Consider the following 9,167-nt stretch of genomic DNA (forward strand, 5'->3'; position numbering starts at 1 on the left):
CATTTGCAATCCCAAAGGGGACAGCATTCACACACACCTCGGTGTCTTTCTGATCCCTGGATGCCGTATGTATAGATCTCTGAGGAAACCATCACATCGGTCCTTTTCTCTTTTCCATACTAGTTTGATTTTCCCCCATTAGTACCTGAAATAAACGGCAATAAAAAAAAAACAAAACAGTCCAATGACATATATGTTGCAATAAAGAATGATAATAACAATTTCGTCATCGTGGTACCACATCAAGCATTTTGATCCGCAATCCATTTGAAAACGAGATCTGAATTTGGGCCTCTAAACCATGGATCATAACGATTATTTTTTTCACTTGTTGTTTGGTCAGTGCTCACTGGATCACTGGATAAATAGATTACCCCAAAGTATATACTATTATGATTAAAGAAGATTCTGCCAATAATGAAAGAAAAGTTTTAGATTATGTCGACTTTCAAGGCTCGCTTATCGTACATATTGGGCTTCAAAAGTATTAGTAATACTAATGCAACAGCACTAGTATGAATATGTGAACCAGGCTAGGATTGAAAGTGCATATATATTCTCGCATTGTCCTGTCCAAAAAGTCCTTCGCAAATATCGAATATTATTATAAACTGGTTTAAAAATCAGACCTCTATCTTTGCAATCGCATTCAGTAGCTAGTGAGGTGCAGACTTCTAGACAACGAAATGTTGGTTCCTAGGCATGCATTGGAAATATTTGGGGTAGTTGACAAGCCCTTAGTTTAACGATGGTTCGATTTCGAATCACTACGGTTGTTCCAATAAAACGGTGAGTGTGATGGGTAACATTTCTCTTTTAAGGGCTCTTTCATGCACCAATTTATCGTGTTGCCCAAATTAGCGAGTCAAGGTTCCAGCAATTTATCAGTTCGACAATATTTGCAACTACCTCAACCTGAGCAATCAAAGGCATCAGCTCTATGAGCGAACCTCGTCCGTCAGTGTTCTTCGGGAAGAGATAGATGATTTTGAGTCCTTGACATGACTGGAGGGTTTGAGACACTCAATCAATTTGTAGGCACAATGATGGTGCATTGATCAACTCTTGGGCGAAAAAACACTCTCTTTCCAGACAGTGAGTGGTTTCAGGCCAATCTAAATACGGATGCAGTTAGGGTTCGATCATTGAACGTGGCATATCCCAAAGTGATGTGCAAGAAACAACATGAATAGTAGAGGCTCTTAGGGCTTGGAAGTGCAAAAAGTTGAACTCTGCAGTTTACAAGAGTCACGCAGATGAACTGATCACTGGCCTACTTTTTTGATTTAATTTGATTCCCAAGAATAGTAAAACTGTTTCTTTTGATTGACAATCCGTACAGTTAATCAGTTTTATTGTGTTCTCAGGATATGTGGCTTGGTTTTCTAAAGGGTGTGGGAGAGTTGTAAAAAGACGAATTATCGTGAACTTGAACCAACACCAAGATTGGGTTTTTGGGCCATAAAGCATTCTGGTCCCTCAAGGTTACCGAAAATATCTAGTTATGAGGGAATAGATTTGTTTTAATGTTTTGTGTTTGGTCATGAAAAATCAAGTGTTTCCGTTCCGTCCTTAACGCAACTTCAGAATCGAATACAATAAAACCTCTCTTCTACTTACAGAATTTCTGCTCAGACGATCATTCATCTCAATTTAGAAACAAATGTGAAACTAGAAGAACGTCATGAATTGAAAATCAACCGTTAACTAGTTCATCGGAGTTGAAAACTTATCTTAGCTAAATGATTTACTTCGCTTTGACTTCTTGGATTGAGAATGAAACAATTACCATCATTGAAGTAGAAGAGGGAAGAAAAAAAGTATTAGAAGAAAGTCCTTTCAACGCAAAAGAATATTGATCTTACCCGTACTTTTTTATTAAAACGAGACTGCAATTAAGGGTCGAACATGCTTGCAACTTCGCAAATTGAAAAAAGGGCATTTTATATTCTATCATGCACCTTTATAAAATGCCAAATATGACTAAGCCTACCAATCAAAAAGTGTAATCTTTGATTCTAGCTATTCATTGGTATAGACTTAAACCTTTGCTTGACTTTATATTTCTTCCATAGAATACCATCAATATTATTGGCCTTATTGATCCGTGGTTAATCTACTTTGCTCTCCTGTAAAGAACTGTCTTTCACAACTCGTTCCAAATCGTGTAACGATTCTTTTTGCATTGCCAATTCATTTTGAGGCACTCGTCGAAGGCTGCTACTCTAGGAATGTTTGAACGATGAGCAAGTAATTTCCAGAATTACATTCACTTCTCGCCGAGTTTGGCCTAGCGCCAGATTTGCCACTCTAGGTTCAATTGCACCCCTGGGCAGGGTAGAACTGTCAACCGACCTTTTTCAGTACCTTCTACGGGGGTTTGAGTAATTCGTTTGAGAAATCTACCCGAATGCTCATTATCCAGAATGTTCCTTGGTGGACGAGGTGACTAAGGATGTTTGCTTAGCCCACAAAAAAACGTCAAAGTCCAATGAATTTCCTCACCCACCCGTTGGCCCAACAAAAGTGCTCTGTCGTAAATCAAAGAATGTCTTTGGAGTGATAGTTGCGATGTCAGTCAGTCATGCTCCAATTGGCATTGAATAAGAACACTTGGCAACTTGAAAACATCTCCGACACTTCAATGCCCTACGAGCGGATTAACGGACGGAGTCACAAGGACAGATGGATCGAAAGGGATCCATTTTATTTCTTTTCGGGACGGCGTGAATTATGATGGTCTCGTTGTGAATGTACTTAGACAGTGGAGACTGCGAATGGATCTCCCGCAGAGAGACGATATCATCGAGCGGTCAATGTGAAAGAACCCTGATACGCATTTTAGGGTTTCCTTTCCATTTGTTTATGTAAACGGCGATATTCCATCTTGCTTGGACGTGAAACGACCTTCATATGTATGCTCATCATGGCCTGGTATTTCAATTGGCCTCAATGCTTGTTTATGGGTGAAGAAAAGAGAGAGAACATGTGACATTGGGCGACGTTAGGTGACTGATTAATGGGCTCTAATTTCGGTCACCCTTGAAGTTTCTTAGTGTACCAGCTGTCCTTTCAAAACGAACATGGCGTTGTTTGTTGACAATTTAGATCTCAATTTAGGCGCAGTTCGTTCAATTGAACACGGTTAAATGTGGAAGCCCAAAGACGTATTGTAGAGGGCAAGAAAAGTTTCGGCTTGCAAGTCATTATTTCTCCTACATCCGTCGGGGTCTTAAGGTCAGGATTGCCAACTAAATCCTCCCTTTTGCACCACCGGAAAGATAGACGTGGACTCGGCCTCAATTCCAGGACAAAGACGATGCAGACAGAAGTGACCTAGGATCATGGCTAGAACAAAATTGAGAATGTTTTCAAGACTTTCCGAGTTTATTAGATGCCTGGGGTTCTCTATTGGCGGTCTGTTTTTGTTCCATATGGAGACTGAAAATTATCTCTCTTGCTTTGGCCATCCGTCCTCGGTCACATTTCTTTCACGTCCCTTTTTTTCGTTTTCTTCTTCTACCTTTTCTAGTTCAAACTCTTTTACATTTTGTGCCAAGTTGATGGACCGAAAGAAAGTAAGTAAGCAAGCAAGCAAGCAAGCAAGCAAACAGGCAAGCATGCATACATGCAAGTAAGCAAGCAAGCTGAGAAGGGAACGACGCTCCGGAGAATCGAGATTTTCCGAGGCTCGATCGCTTTGGCCTTGCGGTGGGTTTCTAGATCATCATTACCCGTAAGGTTTCTTTCGCTCGCGATGGACAATATACACTTACTTGAGTCAGCTAAAAAATGACTGAACGTATTGTGCCTATCGTGTACAATCATCACTCTGACCTTGATGTTCGTGGCCAAGATCGGGAGTGAATCTAGACGTTCATAATGTCGGGGCCATTTTTACCGTGTGGAGCGACATAACTTTTGAAAAAAGCTGGCCAACGAGCGCAAAAGGAGATCCATTTCAACCGAAATTTTCTTACCTAACTGGGCAAAGCCAAAGAAGAACTGCAGCTTTTCAGCTTTTCAGAGAAGTGATTGTTCTCCGTCATCTTTTCTGCTATAATTCGGCATCGCTCTTTGGCCAGGTAAGATTTTTGGAAGTCTTGACTACCTAATCCACTCACATTTTGAGTCTCAGTTCGAGACTTTCAAAGACCAGTGATGGAGTAACATGCGCTTGGTGAAGTTCGTTCGGCAATTTTGCACCAAAACGATTTGTACTTTGCTTGCACTTGAGCTCTGTTGAGATCAAAGTTTCTTTCTTTGATATTTGGGCAAACGAATCTAGCTTGCTTGTCGTTTGGTTTGAGTCCAGTTGATGAAGTTGTCGAGGACTAGTCTGCCCTATACAGCAGCCTCAAAGCCTTTACTTTGGCTAGCGAAGAACTTTGGGACTGATTTTAATGAATAGGAATGAACAAGGGCCTCAGATTAAGAGGTTTCTTTGTGGAACGAACGTGAAGCTACCTGGAATAGCATCAAGTGGGATAGAACATAGTACAGATAAACGAGCCCCTCAAAACGAATGTTCAGGAATAAACTGTCTTTTTAATCATTAATTTTTAGTTAACACTTCAATTTGCCTTGCCCTAGAGGTTTGAGCCCAGATTACATTGCCACAATATCAAACGGTCACCCTTTAGCGCTTCAGGCCGACCTTGAGGACATAAATGAATTCCTGAGAATCTTGAATCTTTGCCAGAGTCAAATGTTTTGGCTAGGGCTTTGAAATCCGGAACCGGAGTCATCCAATTACGCTCAAATCATGAATAAGTAAAGCAGGGGATTGAGGAATGAATATGACGAGATACGAGCAATCTTATTTTGTTTCATTTCATCGATTTGACCTTGCTCATTTAGAACTCACTGCCCCTACTGTATGTACCCAGGCTTGCTTACCATTAACTCTCCCTAAAGCTTTACGTTATCCTTTTTGATAAGGTGCAGTACGTTCGTAATACTTCTTCTGCTTCTTCTACTGCTACGAGTACAACAACAACAACAACAACAACAACAACAACAACAACAACAACTGCTTTTACTACTACTTCAATGGAAAAGTTTGAGTCCAAGTTTTCCCCTCACATAGACAACCTCAAACGAGGCTGAGATGATTGCCGCCATTTCCTTAGCGAGCTTCGTTTTTTCGCCAAGGTAAAAAGGTGCTCGTCAATCGTTTCTCGAATGTTGAAAGTTCCTCCTTTTGAAAGGGCCTCGGTGGGACTTTTTTTATATAAAAGGCAAGGAAGCCCCAGTTCTCATCCCTTTTCTTATCCTCCAAAGGCTTATTCACCCAAGCTACGCTCAAGCCAGACTAGACAAGAGGCAAGCGAAAAGTTTTGCTGCCTCTCGAACTCAATCCATCCCAGTCAATTGTCAACTTTTATGGGGCCGTTAAACCAGGAACGAGTGCCTGCTCACTTCATTCATTCATGATCATCTGACATAACGGAGAATAGCTCGAATGGTACTCTCGAAAGTAGCACTTCAGGACCGCCGATGTGGATGGGAACAATAACCATTTGGCTGGCTTTCATAGATTGTCCCACTTTCGGATACTCACTCGATCCACTGGGAATGCAATGCATTGCTAGCCTTTCGTGTGAAACGCAAGCATCGTCGCAATGAAAGGGAAATAAGTTGCCTCAAGCAAACTTGGGTCCGAATTCGGCGAACCTCTGTTCAATGCCTAAGCATCCTAAGCTGGTGTGTCGAAACGATTTTCTTAGGCCCGGCAACAAATAACGGGGTCGTTGTCGATGTCGAGTGTGTGAATGAGCTTTTGTGACATTCTATCCCAACAGGGACAAGAGTGGAAAGCCAATAACAACATCATAAGACAAACATCCTTATTTACGGCTGGAAAGGGGGGGAAACCCCTAAAAGGCATCTCTTTGTTGAAGCTCCGCGTCCTTCTTTCCCAAGCTCAGATGCAGAACGTTTCCTTTTCCTCGGGTTATTGTCATTTGACCTCTTGATCATGATAGAGGTATGGTTTCATTCTTCTCATTGTGTCCCAGTGTTTTTACTTGGGCTTGTGTTGTTTAAAACTATGGCCCTCAAGAGCCCGATTGTTAAAGCGGCACGAACCTTTCTTGGTCTTTGGATGAATTCGTGAGTCTGAGTTATGGTTTTTTTTCAGGACTTTGACCATTCACGGTGGTATTTTTGAGAGGAATATAACCGAAAGAAAAATAGAATCGGGCCGAGATGGTTTTTCATTTGTATTGTGCTTTCTTGATATTCTTCTATTTAAACAGACAAAAAAGCCGCTTGCCAGAACATACACTTTGAAAATATATACTGTATTAGCCATTGTTTGTGGGGACCACTTGACTTGTAACAACAGGCAACAATTTGGTCTCACAGGCATAGACTAAATATTTTACTAACTGATAAGTATGTTTCATCAATCAGAAGGGACTTTAACGAGTGTGTAGAGCAACCTTAACTCATCATACTTAGAGCTAGGGAGTGACGGATGCACGGTGACTGACAGATTCTCTGACCCTGATTACATCAAATCGCAGAATTATGCAAAAGTTTTTCTATAACAAATCTAAGGATGCAATCTCAAAGGAAGTCAAAGGGGGAGGGGACAAATCGAGTATTGAATGAATCCGTAAGAGAAGCCAGTACTTCATTGTCTTGACTAATCTGAATTGTGGAGGGCTCAAAAGTATATTAATCATTAACGATAACTACAAGTCAATCTTCTCGGTTTGTCCCAATATAGTAGCTCTCCTATTGTCATATTTTTCCTAATTGCCTTATTTGCCAAATGCTCAATCTTTTCCTGAAAACGTAACTAGAATCTCAATATTATACACACAAACCTGCATGGTTTAGGTCATTGATTTGGGGGTCCAAGCTTTGAGACAATTACTAGGACTTTTAATTTCAAACATTTTGAAGCAACAAAAAAATATTTTGCTTCGAAAATTGTTTTTTTAGTAAAATAGTAAAATGCTTTTACTATTCATTTACTTATCTATTTATTTTTTAGTTATTTTCAATTGTCGAATTTCTCCTTTCAATGAGTTATCTCATCTTTTCAAGTAGGTGTTTTAGCCTTGTAGTAGAGGGATATCCTACCTAATCAAAACCTGATTACCCTTTTATTTATTGCCAAATAAAAAAAAATTCAAAGATTTATCCTTCAAGCTGATGGGTTTTGACTAAAAATGTTTGAAAAGGGCTTGTTTAAAGATTTCCTTGGGATATTTCACAACAAAAGTCGAATTATCAATTGGTGCCTTCACAACATTGGCATCATATTTTCATAGTGATTTCAAGAGCAAAACTTTTGAAAGGATGATTCACTAATTATGTAATTTAATGCACTATTAACATAGATCTGTAAGCGCTTGACCAGAGAGCACAGTGGAGGCTCTGAAATAACCAAAATACTCCAATCTCATAAATACAGTTAATATTTCGCTACAATGTGCCGTTTCACAGACCATTCCCAAAATATGTCTACTTCGTCTGGGGTTGCTTAATGTGAAATTTGAAAATTCTTGTCAGTTACCTGATATCCCTTTCAAACAGTTCTGAGGGTATTGGCCTAAAAAGTCTGAGCATTGAAATTTGCTAAGATGTCCCCTGCACATTGATGAGTCTGGTCCTTGGATATTTATTTACATTTTTTTCTGTATGGTAATTTTTCGCCAGACGAAAGCCGACTCATTCTCTGTAGAGCTCTGTAATGAGTTTTGAGAGGGAATACGTTTTGAACCAGTAAATCGTTTGAAACACCTAGTTTAGATTAGGGGAGTACGAGCATGAAAAGAGACCCCTGACGGGCGCAGCCGCCAAGATCCAAGAAGAAAAATGGCTCCAAATTCAAACGAAAAACAAGAAAAAATATCCCAACGGAGCAAGAATCTACATGACATTGCCTCTCCTTTTGAAAAAAGTCGTCGGCAGGATAAGGGCACGCATTGTCACCTAAAAATGTTTCCGACTATTTTCCATTGTCATAAAATTTGGCTTCTTGGATCTTGGAGGCTGCGCCCGTCAAGGGTTGCTTTTCATGCCTGTACTCATCTAGACTAGAGAGCCCTAGTCTAAATCTGGTACCAGCCTCACCGGAAACATAAATTTACCAGATTGAATTAAATAAGAAAGGTTGACTCTCAAGTTTAGCTTACCCGTCCATTTTCTAAGCGTTCTTGCTTTGTTCAGGTTGCTATTGAAAGCTGTAAGGTGAAACTTCAGCTCTTGTTCCACAAATGCAACAAACTGAAAATCACAGGAGGCTTAATGCTTGATTTGTACATGAAATTGTCACTCCTCGTCTACTGGGGAAGGAAAGCGTCGTTCTTTCCTTTCAGGGATTTTTGAAATTTTGTAGTAGTAAAATCGAATTTATTTACACTAAAAACCACATGCATTCTTCTAAAATGTATTTGCTGTTCTTTTGTGGTCCATCCTTTTTTATTACTTATTACTTAGAAATATCACAATTGCAACCACAGGCAGCCATTATGACTTGCCCAATGTTAAAAACATATGTGCGATTCTGTAACTTGTGAAACGACAAATTTTTAAAGGTTGCTAAATTTATGAAATAACTCTAATACACATTTTCAAATTCTACTTTTCTCCCAAGGGACTAAGGTAGCTTTTTGGGCTGAAAATATATTTGAGCAGGCGTTTATCAACAGAGCCCAAATCAGTTAAAGCATATCTGAGCTCCAGCCAATTTTTGCTTGGTCTATTTTCTTCTCCGAATACCACCGTGCATTGTCTTGGGTCACTGAGAACGAGTTCAAATGGCAGGAAGTAGCCCTAGATTTGGGGATCAATCTCTTTTCGTCCTTTCCTTTTGGCAGAATCACGTTCGATTGATCTTGGCGTGGCCTTTAGTCGTCGCGAGATGATTATAAGGGCTGAAGACTCGTCTAAGGGTTTCGGAATGACATATTTTTCCTCTCTTCCAGTTTTCTTGCAATGAAAACAAAGCTGAAAGATACAACTGAGTGCCAAGAGGCTTGCGTAAGTAAGGAGCACGATAAAAAGGACGACAGCCACAAAATGAGATCGTGGTCTTTGGAAATTTCCTATCCATGGTGAAATGGCACAGAATTCGAGGCCATCAAAGCTCAGCTTAGGTGCAAGTCACTGTGAAAAGCATCCCAGAAACGAGCATGAACGTAGCTTTC

Source organism: Tigriopus californicus, chromosome 1 (assembly GCF_007210705.1).
Source record: "Tigriopus californicus strain San Diego chromosome 1, Tcal_SD_v2.1, whole genome shotgun sequence".
In the NCBI taxonomy this organism is placed as follows: Eukaryota; Metazoa; Arthropoda; class Copepoda; order Harpacticoida; family Harpacticidae; genus Tigriopus; species Tigriopus californicus.